General features: G+C 41.3%; 1 protein-coding gene and 2 non-coding genes across 8 annotated transcripts in view; 1 reads left to right on the top strand and 2 right to left on the bottom strand.

Moving 5' to 3' along the window:
• Positions 1-15,004, top strand: part of CLYBL (citramalyl-CoA lyase) — a 295,682-nt gene that overhangs the window by 170,054 nt on the left and 110,624 nt on the right. The gene's annotated exons all lie outside the window — the stretch shown is intronic.
• LOC112436924 (small nucleolar RNA SNORA25) lies at positions 9,870-9,996 on the bottom strand. The gene has a single exon (XR_003025592.1). It is a non-coding gene; the product is annotated as a small nucleolar RNA SNORA25 (small nucleolar RNA).
• LOC112436935 (small nucleolar RNA U13) lies at positions 10,067-10,170 on the bottom strand. The gene has a single exon (XR_003025603.1). It is a non-coding gene; the product is annotated as a small nucleolar RNA U13 (small nucleolar RNA).

Consider the following 15,004-nt stretch of genomic DNA (forward strand, 5'->3'; position numbering starts at 1 on the left):
TCATGCCTGTAATCCCAGCACTTTAGGAGGCCAAGATAGGAGCATCACTTGAGCTCAGGAGTTTGAGACCAGTCTGGCCAACATAGCAAAACCCCGTTTCTACCAAAAAAAAAAAAAAATTTAGCCAGGTGTGGCAGCGTGTACTTGTAGTCCCAGCTACTCAGGAGGCTGAGGTGGTAGAACCACGTGAGCCCGAGAGTTTGAGGCTGCAGTGAACCATGATCGTGCCACTGCACTCCAGCTTGGGCAACAGAGTGAGACCCTGTCTCCAAAAAAGTTTTAAAAAAACAAAATAACCAATTTGTAGATAGGTACAAAAGACTCTTACTGCGTGATTGTATAGTAGTTGCTTTTTATTTTGTTTTGCTCAACTTTGTTTTCTATGTTTTTCTAATGAACATGGATTCATTCAATAATTAGTTGAGATATATAAATCATTATAACAATGACTTACATTTGCATGGAACTTTTAAAGTTAAAAACATGAGTTCGCTTGACCTTTATCTATCCAGGCCCTAGACAATGAGGTTGGGCTGGGAATGGGTTGTGGGGCGGGGGATGAGGGAGCTGGCTCTCTGGATTTATGCCTACTTGAAAGTTTCTTGCCCCAGGTGACCTGAAACAACGTGGCTGTACTATACAATTTTCTGGATTAATTGCTTTTTCTGGAGTTTCTAGCAAATATTTGCCTTAATTTTAAAGAAAAAATTTAATTTCCAGTATCTTCCTAATGGTCAAACTAAGGCTTTCCAAGTATTTGGAAAAGGATTAGAATGAGCCTGTGGAATCTAAAATGCCTACTCAACATCTTTGGCATGTGCCAAGGAAAATACTATTAATCCTTCTCCCAGAGATTAAAGTAAATAGGCCTTTTTCTGAAGGCTATAATATGATTTCAGTATGCTCCTTCCCATACCTCATGTAATGCACTCCAAGATTCGATGCTAAATTGTAATTCCAGTTCTGTGTGACCCAGGGCAATTCACTTTACTTCTTTGCCTCAATTTCTTATCTGTACTGTAGGGATGACAATATCTTCTTTTGTCAGGGACAGGGTTTATTATGAGAAAAAAGTTGATAAAGTACCTGGGAGTAGCTTGATTTCCTATAGGAAATAGATAAATCCTGTAGTAATCATGATTAGAGGGGAATTTATTTTAGCATTGTAGCACAGTGAGCCATTAGGTGCCCTGATAAACTTCTAATTATAGTTCTTCACAAATCTTGAGGCTGTCCTCCAATACCCACCTGAGAATGTTTTCTGCCACTCAAATGAGTTGGAAATATAGTCTATTTCTGCTTTACATTTCCTTATTGTTTATCTGGGTTCCGAAGCCATCCTTATCTCCATAGTAGTAGCAGCTGTGCTACCACTTAGGGGAAACCTGAGGAGGAGAAGGGAAAGAAGAGTTAATGATGGGCAAGCTGTGCCCACCATCTTGAAGTACATATGTCCACATAGAGTCTTTACTAGGACATTTTCATTCTCCTAATGCAGCTGGACATTGCAATGTGCTAGACATACTGTTTTAGGCATCCTAAGCTCAGAGTCAGCTAAAATTTCATTTAAAAAAATTTTTTTGGTCGTTCTGTTGCCCAGGCTGGGGTGCAGTGGTGTCATCATAGCTCGCTGCAGCCTCCAACTCCTGGGCTCAAGCAGTCCTCCCACCTCAGCTTCCTAAGCAGCTGGGACTATACGCACCCACCACCATACCCAGCTAATTGTTTTATTTTTTGTAGAGATAGGGTCTTGCTGTGTTGCCCAGGCTGTTCTTGAACTCTTGGACTCATGTGATCCTCCTGCCTCGGCCTCCCAAAGGGCTGGGATTACAGGCATAAGCCATGATGCCTGGCCAAAATTCTCTTTTTCATCCATAGAAACTTCTGGAAAGCCAAGCTGGTCTTTGTTTAAAATAATAATAACAATAGGCCGGGCATGGTGGCTCACACCTGTAATCCCAGCACTTTGGGAGGCTGAGGTGGGCAGATCACAAGGTCAGGAGATCAAGACCATCCTGGCTAACATGGTGAAACCCCATCTCTACTAAAAAATACAAAAAATTAGCTGGGCGTGGTGGCGGGCACCTGCAGTCCCAGCTACTGGGGAGGCTGAGGCAGGAGAATGGTGTGAACCCAGGAGGCAGAGCTTGCAGTGAGCCGAGATCGTGCCACTGCACTCCAGCCTGGGCGACGGAGCAAGACTCCGTCTCAAAAAAAAACAAAAAACAAATAATAATAATAATCATCTTGGCCGGTGCAGTGGCTCACATCAATATTCCCAGCACTCTGGGAGGCTGAGGCAGGCGGATCACTTGAGGCGAGGAGTTCAAGACCAGCCTGGGCAACATGGCAAAACCTCATCTCTACTAAAAATACAAAAAATCAGCCAGGAGTGGTGGCACACACCTGTAATCCCAGCTACTTGGGAAGCTGAGGCACGAGAATCACTTGAACTTGGGAGGCGGAGGTTGTAGTGAGCCGAGATTGCCCCACTGCACTTCAGCCTGGGTGACAGAGCAGGACTCTGTCTCAAAAAAAAAAAGTTTGTTTTTTTTTTCTTAAAATCTCTATCTAGGACTTAATTTTATCTGACATATTTCACATCATAGCCCTAGCCTGTCAAGGTCTTTTTGGATTTTGATTTCATTATCCAACATTTATATCATCTGAGAATTTGACATGCACATCATATGAAAATTTAACAAGTTTCTGGGAAATTTTGACGAGGTTGGGGCCAAGTGCTGCACAAGCATGCTGCTAAAAACTTCTTTTCCGGTTTATTGAACAGAGACGTATATAGTGCTGACGATATGCTGGGCGCTGTAATTTGCATGACAAGCCATTGAGGTGCTATGATTACATTCATTTTACAAGTAAGGAAATTGAGGCACAGAGATATCCAGTTCATGAATGTTTTTTTTTTCATAGATAGAGTTTTGCTATTGTTGCCCAGGCTGGAGTGCAGTGGCACGATCTCGGCTCACTCACTGCAATCTCCGCCTCCTGGGTTCAAGTGATTCTGCTGCCTCAGCCTCCCGAGTAGCTGGGATTACAGGCGTGCACCACCGTGGCTGGCTAATTTTGTGTTTTTAGGAGAGATGGGGTTTCACCATGTTGGTCAGACTAGTCTCCAACTCCTGACCTCAGGTGATCTGCCCACCTCTGCCTCCCAAAGTGCTGGGATTACAGGCCACCGCACCCAGCCCATGAATTATACCATGAATGTGCTTATTCAGAAACCTAACTCTCCTAAAATCCAATCTTTTCATGCAGATATTATGATATTTTCATCAAATGCCTTTTCAAAATGAAGATATGTTCCCAATCTACTTGTCCAAAAATACCTTCTCCCCCAGTACCTCCACCTAACCAGCAAAGTGAGGTCAGGTAAATGAGACTTGTTCTTGAGGAACCCCAAGTCAGTACCTCATTGCTACCACCTCTTTGTAAACTGTTGGAAATACAAAAATGCTGTACTGAGAATTTTCTTTCTTCCTTTTCTTTTCTTTTCTTTTTTTTTTTTTTTGAGACAGAGTTTTGCTCTTGTTGCCCAGGCTAGAGTGCAATGGTGTGATCTCAGCTTAATGCAACCTCCGCCTCTTGGGTTCAAGAGATTCTCCTGTCTTAGCCTCCCGAGTAGCTGGGATTACAGGCGCATGCCACCACACCTGGCTAATTTTTGTAATTTTAGTAGAGATGGGGTTTCATCATATTGGTCAGGCTGGTCTCGAACTCCTGACCTCAGGTGATCTGCCCACCTCAGCCTCCCAAAGTGCTGGGATTACAGGCGTGAGCCTGAGAATTTTCTGTTACAAGTGCTGTATTACATATATTGTTATTTACATACCTTATCCCATTTACATATGTTATCTTATTCAATCCTTATAGCAATGTTTTGAAATATGTACAAGGTCACATTGCCATTAAATAGCAGAACCAAGATTTGAGTCTCCTAGAATTTTTGCCAGGAACCAGCCTCCAGCTCACCTGCTCGTGTATGTCCTAACCCACCTTTTTCGTCTTTCTTGGAAAGTGAGTGCCTTGGCTTCTTTTTATCTTTAGTCAGCTTCCTGTTCTCCATTATCTCTCCAAGGTAACTGACAGGAGCTCTGTGTTCCCATCTGCAGACTCTTTCAGTGTCCTGGGACTGGGATTATCATCCATTTAGACCTAGGAGCTTCAATTCACTGGAAAGTCCAGATAAGCCTGAAACTTCTCAAATATCTCATATTCTCTTTTCTTTCTCAAAGTCACCTCTTAATCATGTTTCTTATTTGAATATTATTCTCTTGATGGAGGACATAGAGACCATTTTTAGTGAGTTTATTTCTCAGTAAGAAGAAATCCATATTAAAACTCTTAATTTCAGATTATCTAGTTAGAGTCTGGCTAAACTGAATCATTATTGCCTAATTCAGCTTTCTTGGCATTATTAAAATGTAGTCACTTCATTTTATATCTCTTTTTTTATTAATAGACTAATTCCATATTTCATTTGATTGACTCTCTCTGAAGTATGGGCTTATAATGAAAACAATAGGAGTTTCCACAAAGCAGTTTATAAGTATATAATACCTTCCAGCAGGCTCTAATCCTGTCCTGCTAATCCAATTTGTGTTTAAGTAACTCCTTCATGTCAAGGATGGCACTACCAGCTCACCTTCCCAAGCACGGATGATAAAAAAGACTGCCTCCACTCCCTCTTATCTCCTCCTTTTCATTGTTAAATGCATGAGGAGGTGTGGGGCTGTCTAAGCCACTGCTTGCTGGGCCACAGTAAAAATATGCCAAGTAATGCACCGATTTCTGATGTAACTCCATGACACTGGGTGAGGCCAAGAAAGTAGGCACCGAGGAGGAAGAGGCATGATTCCATAGCTGCCATTTCAGTTGAATGAATACTTAAACAATTCTTTAAATTTATTTACTATTTAAGTATTTAAATTTAAATACTAATCAATACTTAAATAAATACTGAGTACCTACTCAACTAGTTGCCATGGCAGGCAGGAGGGAGACAAAAATGGTGGCAGATCCCCAACCTGGAGGAGACACAAGCTGCTGTTGAGAGTGGCAAAAAGTAAATAGCTATGATCCAACAAAATAGGTCTATGAGAACATATTTCTTTTTTAATCATTTGGTTCTGAGTGGGGTTTTTTGTTTTTGTTTTTTTGAGAAGGAGTCTCACTGTTGTCGCCCGGGCTGAAGTGCAATGGTATGATCTCGGCTCACTGCAACCTCTGCCTCCTGGGTTCCAGCAATTCTCCTGCCTCAGCCTCCCAAGTAGCAGGGATTACAGGCGCCTGCCACCACGCCCAGTTAATTTTTGTATTTTTAGTAGAAATGGGGTTTCACCACGTTGGCCAGGCTGGTCTCGAACTCCTGACCTCAGGTGATCCTGCCTCGGCCTCCCAAAGTGCAGGGATTACAGGCGCGAGCCACCGTGCCTGGCTAGTTCTGAGTATTTTTTAATTGTCATTTATTTGGTCTCTTGCTTGAAATATAACATACAAAAGAGTGCTTCCCAAAGTCTATGATGAAGAACCAATTTAGTTATCCAATCCATTGTGGACTGATACTTTTGTAAAATACAATACAAATGAATTGCTATAAAAATTAAATGCTGGTTGGGTGACAGCAATGTCAGGTGCTACAGAAGTTTCTCAACTGTTACTCTCCAAGGTTGCACTTAATCATAGTGGCATGGTAAAGTTTCAGGGACCGAGACTGGGCCACAAACCATACCTTGAGTAGCAAGGACTTAAATTTCCAAGTGTACGAGAGTTTTTTGTTTTTTGTGTTTTTCAATTTATCTTTTTGTTGCTGAGCTCTAGCATAGTGGCATGGTGGGTGGTTAGAGAAATGTGATGTGAATGGTGATGATTCTTTGAAATTTGTCATTCTGCTTCATGACCGAATACATTAGCCATTTTTTGTAACTGTTCCATGTGCTGAAGAAGAAAGTATATTTTCTACTTACTAGGTGCAGAGTTCTATATATTTTCTATTAGACCAAGCTTGTTAATTATGTTATTCAAATATACAAATCTTTACTGACTTTTATCTGCTTGATGTGTCAAAAATTGAGAGAGTCTAGTTGAAATCTATTCTCCAATAGAAAATTTGCCAATGTCTTTAGGTATATACACATTTAGAATTACTACATATATTCCTGGCATATTGATTCATCTATTTCTATGTACTGACCATCTTTATCCCTTATAATGCATTTTGCTTGAATGTTTATGTGGTCTGATCGTAATACAGCAACATCAACTTTCCTTAGGTTGGCATTTGCTCAGTGTAACATTTTCATCCTTTTGCTTTCAAAGTGTCCATATCTTTGTATTTTAATTACGTCTCCTATTTTTAAAAAATTTCTATATCTATGTTGACAATTTCACTCTTTTTTTTGAGATGGAGTCTCACTCTGTCACCCAGGCTGGAGTGGAGTGGCGTGATCTTGGCTCACTGCAAGCTCTGCCTCCCGGGTTCACGCCATTCTCCTGCCTCAGCCTCCCGAGTAGCTGAGACTACAGGCGCCTGCCACCACACCCGGCTAATTTTTTGTATGTTTATAGCAGAGATGGGGTTTCACCATGTTGATGGTGCTGATCTCCTGACCTCATGATCTGCCCATCTCGGCCTCCCAAAGTGCTGGGATTACAGGCATGAGCCACCATGCCCAGCCGACAATTTCTCTTTTAACTAGAATGTTAATCCATTGTCTTTTTTTTTTTTTTTTTTGAAACGTAGTCTCACTATGTTGCACAGGCTGTAGTGCAATGGCACGATCTTGGCTCACTGCAACCTCCACCTCCCAGGTTTAAGCGATTCTCCTGCCTCAGCCTCCCAAGTAGCTGGGAATACAGGTGCCTGCCACCACACCCGGCTCATTTTTGTATTATTAGTAGAGATGGGGTTTCACCATGTTGGCCAGTCTGGTCTCGAACTCCTGACCTCAGGCAATTCACCTGCCTCAGCCTCCCAAAGTGCTGGGGTTACAGGCATGAGCCACTGTACCCAGCTAATCCATTGACTTTTAATGTAATTACTGACGAGTTTCACTTTAATTACACCATTATATTTCATAATGTTTTCCCACCTGTTTCATGTTTCTTTTTTCGTCTTTCTTTCCTTTTAAAATGTATATATATTTTTAAATTTTTTATTTATTTATTTTTATTTATTTATTTATTTTGAGACGGAGTCTCGCTGTGTCACGCAGGCTGGAGTGCAGTGGCGCGATCTTGGCTCACTGCAAGCTCTGCCTCCTGGGTGCACGCCATTCTCCTGCCTCAGCCTCCCAAGTAGCTGGGACTACAGGTGCCCACCACCATGCCCGGCTAATTTTTTGTATTTTTAGTAGAGATGGGGTTTCACTGTGTTAGCCAGGATGGTCTCAATCTCCTGACCTCGTGATCCACCCGCCTTGGCCTCCCAAAGTGCTGGGATTACAGGCATAAGCCACTGCACCCGGCCAAATTTTTTATTTTTTGAGACTGAGTTTTGCTCTTGTTGCTTGTTGCCCAGGCTGGAGTGCAGTGGCGCGATCTGGGCTCACTGTAACCTCTGCCCCCCGGGTTCAAGCAGTTCTCTTGCCTCAGCCTCCTGGGTAGCTGGGATTACAAGTGCCTGCCACCACGTCCGGCTAATTTTTTGTCTTTTTATTAGAGATGGGGGTTTCATCATGTTGGCCAGGCTGGTCTTGAACTCCTGACCTCAGGTGATCCACCCGCCTCGGCCTCCCAAAGTTCAAGGATTACAGGTGTGATCTACCATGGCTGGCCAGTTTGTTTATTTTCTTAGTCCATTCTTTCCTCTCTTAGTTTATAAGTTAGGACTGTGTTTGTAATTTTTATTGGTTACTCTTGAAATTTTACTAAGCACGCTTAACAATGCCTAAAATTAATCCATATCTTTCTTCTGGACAGCTCAAGAATCTTGGAAAACTTTAAATCCAGTTATTTCTCTTGCACTGTATGCATTATTTTTGCTCAATATTTTAGTTATCTCTCTTTAATCCTGTACATTTTATATTATTGCTATCTACAGTATTTCTTTATATTATCTTACATATTTTCCCACTTTTTTTTTGCTTATCATTCGTTTTGTATCTCAGATCTTCCTGGGGTCAGTTTTCTTTCTGTTCAGGTGCAACTTTCAGAATTTCCCTATAGTGAAAGTTGGTTGATCATAAAGTTTACATTTTTGTTTTTTTGAAAATGTCTTTATGGCCTGGGTGTGGTGGCTCACACCTGTAATGCCAGTACTTTGGGAGGCCAAAGCAGGCAGATCACCTGAGGTCAGGAGTTTGAGATCAGCCTGGCCAACATGGTGAAACCTTATCTCTACTGAAAATATAAGCATTAGCTGGGCGTGGTGGTGCGCACCTGTAGTCCCACCCTCAGGAGGCTAAGACAGGAGAATTGCTTGAACCTCAGAGGTGGAGGTTGCTGCGAGCCAAGATCATACCATTGCACTCCAGCCTGTGTGACAGAACGAGGCTCTGTCTTGGGGGAAAAAAAGTTTATAATAAAAAACATTTCAAAGGATGAGTACCTTGTTTTGGAACAGTTGACCATGTTTTCTAGAGTGCCATCCTACTGTAAAAATGGATACATTTCAACAAAAGTCCTTTTTTTTTCCCTTGGTATACTGAGGTTTTACTAAAATGTGACAAGGTGTGGATTTATTACTCTTTTTCTCCCTCCCTTCCTCCCTTACATTTTTGCTTCCTTTTTGCTTGGTATAAGTTGTGTTTCCTATATTTGTAGATTCATGTCTTTTATCTGTTTTGTAAAATTTCCATTAGTAATTCACATATGGCCTCTGTTTCTCCTTTCTATTCTTTCCTTCAGAGATGCTGAGTACACGTAGTTGGAAACTTCATTCTATCCTCCTTCTCTCTTAATATCTTCTCATATTTTCTCCTTGTTTCTCTGTGTTACATTCTCAGTTAGTTCTTCATGTTTAATTTCCAGTTTTCTAATTCTCTCTTCAATTGTGTCTAATCCGTTTAACCCATCCTCTGAGGTTTTTTGTCTTTGGTTTTTGTTTTGCTTTTTTTTGAGACGAAGTCTTGTTCTGTGGCTCAGGCTGGAGTGCAGTGGCATGATCTCGGCTCACTATAACCTCTGCCTCCTGGGTTCAAGCAATTCTCCTGCCTAAGCCTCCCAAGTAGCTGGGATTATAAGCATGCACCACCACGCCCAGCTGATTTTTGTATTTTTAGTAGAGATGGGGTTTCACCATGTTGGCCAGGCTGGTCTCAAACTCCTGAGCTCAGGTGATCCACTTGCCTCGGCCTCCCAAAGTACTGGAATTTCTGGTGTGAGCCACCATGCCTGGGCCATCCTCTGAGTTTTTTATTTTAATTATTATATTTGTCATATCTGAAAGTTCTATTTGGTTCTTCTACATATCTGCTTGGTATATTATGAATCTGATAAATTCAGTACTTTGGGGTGTAATTTTTTTTTTTTTGAGATGGAGTGTTGCTCTGTCACCCAGGCCGGGGTGCAGTGGTACGACCTCAGCTCACTGCAAGCACCGCCTCCTGGGTTCATGCCATTCTCCTGCCTCAGCCTCCAGAGTAGGTGGGACTACAGGCGCCTGCCACCACTCCTGGCTAATTTTTTGTATTTTTAGTTTCACCTTGTTAACCAGGATGGTCTCAATCTCCTGACCCTGTGATCCGCCCGCCTCAGCCTCCCAAAGTGCTGGGATTACAGGCATGAGCCACCGCGCCTGGCCATAAATAATTTTTAATCTAAAGAAGAGAAACTTTGGTTAAACTTTGGGACACTTATTTACTTTCCCACATCAACAATCATGGATTATTATGTCATGATTATGAGTGGCAAAGTCTTATATGCCTCAAGAAAACATAACATTATTGAGTGCTATGGCATTCTATAGAGAACTTCAATCTTTGGTCATAGCATTAAGAGTTCTTGGTTTCCTAGCCTCATGAGCCCTCTTTGAAATAACCTGTCTAAATCATTTTTTGTTGTTTCTGTTGACTCTTACTTATGGCATGAACCCGTATGTGTATTTTATTCACATCAGATCTGTAATGTGCCAATGTTGCAGCAAGATTTGAAGGAGGTACATCTCACACAATAGCATGAGAAGTCAATCATCATGCTTGTGAACCACAAAAGGATCATGAACCCATATTCATTGGAATTAATTCAATCAATTCTTAGATCCCAAGAGCTTAGAGTGAGAAGGTTTTCCTCCAAAGAAAATTTGTGTTTGCTCCTACTGAAAGTCAAAGATACTACTAATGTGGGAGAGTCTCAATTTACTCTCTTTAACCTTGCAGTGGTCTCAAGGCTTAGTATTCTGATACTAGGTCTGATATAGGTATTTGATTCCCCGTGTCCTTATTTTTCTTTCACAAATCAGAATTCAACCTATTGCTTTTTGTTATTCCTCTGCTTCTGGAAAATTCTCTTACTCTTTTTTTTTTTTTTTTTTTTTTGAGATGGACTCTCACTTTGTTGCTCAGTCTGGAGTGCAGTGGCTCAATCTTGGCTCACTGCCACCTCTACCTCCTGGGTTCAAGCAATTCTCGTGCCTCAGCCTCCCGAGTAGCTAGGATTACAGGTGCCCACCACCAGGCCCAGCTAATTTTTGTATTTTTAGTAGAAACAGATTTCACCATGTTGGCCAGGCTGGTCTTAAATTCCTGACCTCAGGTGATCCGCCCGCCTCGGCCTCCCAAAATGCTGGGATTATAGGCGTAGGCCACCATGCCCAGCTGAAAATTCTCTTACATTCTACTGAGCCCAAAAATGCATTAAAAAGTACTTTTGTTGAAATGTATCTATTTTTACAGTAGGATAGCACTTCAGAGAACATGGTCAGCCATTCCAAAACAAGGTACCCATCCTTTGACATTTTTTTTTTGATTTTCCGAGACAGAGTTTTACTCTTTTGCCCAGCCTGGGGGTGCAATGGTGCGATCTCTGCTCACTGCGACCTCCGCCTCTCTGGTTCAAGTGATTGTCCTGCCCTCAGCCTCCTGAGTAGCTGGGACTGCAGGTGTGCACCACCACACCTAGCTAATTTTTGTATATTTAGTAGAGATGAGGTTTCACCATGTTGGCCAGGCTCATCTCAAACTCCTGACCTCAGGTGATCCACCCACGTTGGCCTCCCAAAGAGCTGGGATTACAGACTTGAGCCACCCTGCCTGGCTTTTTTTTTTTTTTTTTTTTTTTAAGATAGGGTCTTTCTCTGTCACCCAGGCTGGAATGCAGTTGTTCAATCATTGCTCACTGCAGCCTCAACCTCCCAGGCTTAAACAATCCTCCCACTTCAGCCTCTTGAGTAGCTGGGACCACAGGTGTGCGCCACTGTGCCTGGCTAATTTTTTTATTTTTATTTTGTAGAGATGGGGGTCTCTCTATGTTGCCCAGGCTTGGTTATAAACTTTAAAACAATTAGTCTAAAATTCATTCTTACACATTATTTAAAAAGCCAAATAGTTATAAAGCAACCCCCAACCATTATTGTTTCCCCCTTTCCAGAGACAATCCCTTTTACCTGTTCTAGCTTATTCGTATGCCATTTTCTTCAATATTTCTAAATAATACTTTTTTTTTTTTTTGAGATGGAGTCTTGCTGTCACCCAGGCTGGAGTGCAGTGGCACAATCTCTGCTCACTGCAACATCTGCCTCCCGGGTTCAAGCAGTTCTTTGCCTCAGCCTCTCTGGTAGCTGGGATTATAGGCGCCCAGCACCACACCTGGCTAATTTTTTTGTATTTTTAGTAGAGACAGGGTTTCACCATCTTGGCCAGGCTGGTCTTGAACTCCTGACCTCATGATCTACCCACCTCGGCCTCCCAAAGTGCTGGGATTACAGGCGTGAGCCACTGTGCTTGGCAATAATACATTTCTTAAATTTTTTTTTTTTTTTCTATTTCAGGCATGATATATTGACTCCTCACTATGGAGAATGAGGATTTATCATTCCTCCCTCTCCACCTTGTCTCTGCCACGTGTGAACCTTGCCCATCCCCCAGTTGTCCCAATACAATTATATTTTAACTTTAGTAAGGTTAATATTCAGTGTAAAAACTATTTAGAGCTGAACTATATAGTAATAAATGATTATCTTTCTATTTCTGCCAGACCTATTGTTTTCCACGGAGGTGGAGTTCATAATTGCCTTTTTTAATTGCCTTTTTTTTTTCTGCCTTAGCTTTCCTTTTTTTTTTTTTTTTATTATACTTTAAGTTCTAGGATACATGTGCACAATATGCAGGTTTGTTACATATGTATACATGTGCCATGTTGGTGTGCTGCACCCATTAACTCGTCATTTACATTAGGTATATTTCCTAATGCTTTCCCTTCCCCCTCCCCCAACCCCACAACAGGCCCCGGTGTGTGATGATCCCCTTCCTGTGTCCAAGTGTTCTCATTGTTCAATTCCCACGTATCAGTGAGAACATGTGGTATTTGGTTTTTTGTTCTTGTGATAGTTTGCTAAGAATGATGGTTTCCAGCTTCATCCATGTCCCTACAAAGGACATGAACTCATCCTTTTTTATGGCTGCATAGTATTCCATGGTGTATATGTGCCACATTTTCTTAATCCAGTCTGTCATTGATGGACATTTGGGTTGGTTCCAAGTCTTTGCTATTGTGAATAGTGCCACAATAAACATACGTGTACATGTGTCTTTGTAGCAGCATGATTTATAATCCTTTGGGTATATACCCAGTAATGGGATGGCTGGGTCAAATGGTATTTCTAGTTCTAGATCCTTGAGGAATCGCCACACTGTCTTCCACAATGGTTGAACTAGTTTGCACTCCCACCAACAGTGTAAAAGTGTTCCTATTTCTCCACATCCTCTCCAGCACCTGTTGTTTCCTGACTTTTTAATGATCGCCATTCTAACTGGTGTGAGATGGTATCTCATTGTGGTTTTGATTTGCATTTCTCTGATGGCCAGTGATGATGAGCATTTTTTCATGTGTCTGTTGGCTGCATAAATGTCTTCTTTTGAGAATTGTCTGTTCACATCCTTCACCCACTTGTTGATGAGGTTGTTTTTTTCTTGTAAATTTGTTTGAGTTCTTTGTAGATTCTGGATATTAGCCCTTTGTCAGATGAGTAGATTGCAAAAATTTTCTCCCATTTTGTAGGTTGCCTGTTCACTCTGATGGTAGTTTCTTTTGCTGTGCAGAAGCTCTTTAGTTTAATTAGATCCCATTTGTCAATTTTGGCTTTTGTTGCCATTGTTTTTGGTGTTTTAGACACGAAGTCCTTGCCCATGTCTATGTCCTGAATGGTACTGCCTAGGTTTTCTTCTAGGGTTTTTATGGTTTTAGGTCTAACATTTAAGTCTTTAATCAATCTTGAATTAATTTTTGTATAAGGTGTAAGGAAGGGATCCAGTTTCAGCTTTCTACATATGGCTAGCCAGTTTTCCCAGAACCATTTATTCAATAGGGAATCCTTTCCCCATTTCTTGTTTTTGTCAGGTTTGTCAAAGATCAGATGGTTGTAGATGTGTGGTATTATTTCTGAGGGCTCTGTTCTGTTCCATTGGTCTGTATCTCTGTTTTGCTACCAGTACCATGCTGTTTTGGTTACTGTAGCCTTGTAGTATAGTTTGAAGTCAGGTAGTGTGATGCCTCCAGCTTTGTTCTTTTGGCTTAGGATTGACTTGGCAATGTGGGCTCTTTTTTGGTTCCATATGAACTTTAAAGTAGTTTTTTCCAATTCTGTGAAGAAAGTCATTGGTAGCTTGATGGGGATGACATTGAATCTATAAATTACCTTGGGCAGTATGGCCATTTTCACGATAAGATTCTTCCTATCCATGAGCATGGAATGTTCTTCCATTTGTTTGTATCCTCTTTTATTTCATTGAGCAGTGGTTTGTAGTTCTCCTTGAAGAGGTCCTTCACTTCCCTTGTAAGTTGGATTCCTAGGTATTTTACTCTGTTTGTAGCAATTGTGAATGGGAGTTCACTCATGATTTGGCTCTCTGTTTGTCTGTTATTGGTGTATAAGAATGCTTGTGATTTTTGCACATTGATTTTGTATCCTGAGACTTTGCTGAAGTTGCTTATCAGCTTAAGGAGATTTTGGGCTGTGACAGTGGAGTTTTCTAAATATACAATCATGTCATCTGCAAACAGGGACAATTTGACTTCCTCGTTTCCTAATTGAGTACCCTTTATTTCTTTCTCCTGCCTGATTGCCCTGGCCAGAACTTCCAACACTATGTTGAATAGGAGTGGTGAGAGAGGGCATCCCTGTCTTGTGCCAGTTTTCAAAGGGAATGCTTCCAGTTTTTGCCCATTCAGTATGATACTGGCTGTGGATTTGTCATAAATAGCTCTTATTATTTTGAGATACATCCCATCAATACCTAATTTATTGAGAGTTTTTAGCATGAAGGGCTGTTGAATTTTGTCAAAGGCCTTTTCTGCATCTAATGAGATAATCATGTGGTTTTTGTCTTTGATTCTGTTTATATGCTGGATTATGTTTATTGATTTGCATATGTTGAACCAGCCTTGCATCCCAGGGATGAAGCCCACTTGATCATGGTGGATAAGTTTTCTGATGTGCTGCTGGATTCAGTTTGCCAGTATTTTATTAAGGATTTTTGCACTGATGTTCATCAGGGATTTTGGTCTAAAATTCTATTTTTTTGTGTGTGTCTCTGCCAAGCTTTGGTATCAGGATGATGCTTGCCTCATAAAATGAGTTAGGGAGGATTCCCTCTTTTTCTATTGATTGGAATAGCTTCAGAAGGAATGGTACCAGCTCCTCCTTATACTTCTGGTAGAGTTTGGCTGTGAATCTGTCTGGTCCTGGACTTTTTTTGGTTTGTAAGCTATTAATTATTGCCTCAATTTCAGAGCCTGTTATTGGTCTATTGAGGGATTCAACTTCTTCCTGGTTTAGTCTTGGGAGGGTGTATGTGTCCAGGAATTTATCCATTTCTTCTAGATTTTCTAGTTT

Source organism: Pan paniscus, chromosome 14 (assembly GCF_029289425.2).
Source record: "Pan paniscus chromosome 14, NHGRI_mPanPan1-v2.0_pri, whole genome shotgun sequence".
Classification (NCBI taxonomy): Eukaryota; Metazoa; Chordata; class Mammalia; order Primates; family Hominidae; genus Pan; species Pan paniscus.